The 763-nt window shown below is 46.1% G+C and overlaps 1 non-coding gene across 1 annotated transcript; it reads left to right on the top strand.

Moving 5' to 3' along the window:
* Window positions 1–382: 382 nt before the first annotated feature.
* LOC145091087 (small nucleolar RNA R71) lies at window positions 383–489 on the top strand. Its single transcript, XR_013701975.1, has one exon. It is a non-coding gene; the product is annotated as a small nucleolar RNA R71 (small nucleolar RNA).
* Window positions 490–763: the final 274 nt, after the last annotated feature.

Here is a 763-nt window from a genome sequence, read left to right on the forward strand (position 1 = left end):
CTTATCCCCACTAGAGTAGCACACTTGAGCTTTTCTGTTCCCAAACTCATCCACATTGCAGTCCTTGGTCAAGTGTGGACCACTGCATCTCTCACACCCCACTCTTATGGCATGTATCGATTGGTCCATTTGTGTTATCCTGCAATCCATGTTATTCAGCATGGCCATGACAGCTGCAATTTCTTCAGTTTGGGCCCCTCCACCGCCTTTGATTCCATCTTGCCTTGGGTTGTGGTATTCACGAGAGTGTTTCACGAATTCTTCAATTAGTTCCTTGACCTCCCTTGGATTTTTCTTTGTCAACGGTCCTTGAGAACCAAGGAGTTGTCTTGTCATCACATTGACCCCATCATAAAAGATTGACATCTCTTGCTGCACATTTAGGTCATGATGAGGGCAATTTCTGAGCAAGCCCTTGTACCGCTCCCATGCTTCGTATAGTGACTCCCCCGGCTGTTGCTCAAAGTTGGCTATTGCCTTCTTGAGTTTCGCTATCTTGGATGGAGGGCAAAACTGGTCCAGGAATTGCTCACGCATTTGAGCCCAAGTGGTGATTGTACCCAGTGGGAGTGCTTTCAACCACTCCTTAGCAGCTCCTTTGAAAGTGATGGGAAGCATCCTAAGCAAGACTGTGTTTCTGTTGACATTTGGGACATTGAAGTAATCTGCAATGTCGTTGACTTCATCTAGATGCTTAAAAGCATCCTCATGATCTTTCCCGAAAAATGGGATGTCCTTCAGTGCGGTAAATATGTGTCCCTTC

The sequence above is a fragment of the Lactuca serriola genome, chromosome 2 (genome assembly GCF_051521515.1).
Source record: "Lactuca serriola cultivar US96UC23 chromosome 2, Lser_US96UC23_V15, whole genome shotgun sequence".
NCBI lineage: Eukaryota > Viridiplantae > Streptophyta > Magnoliopsida > Asterales > Asteraceae > Lactuca > Lactuca serriola.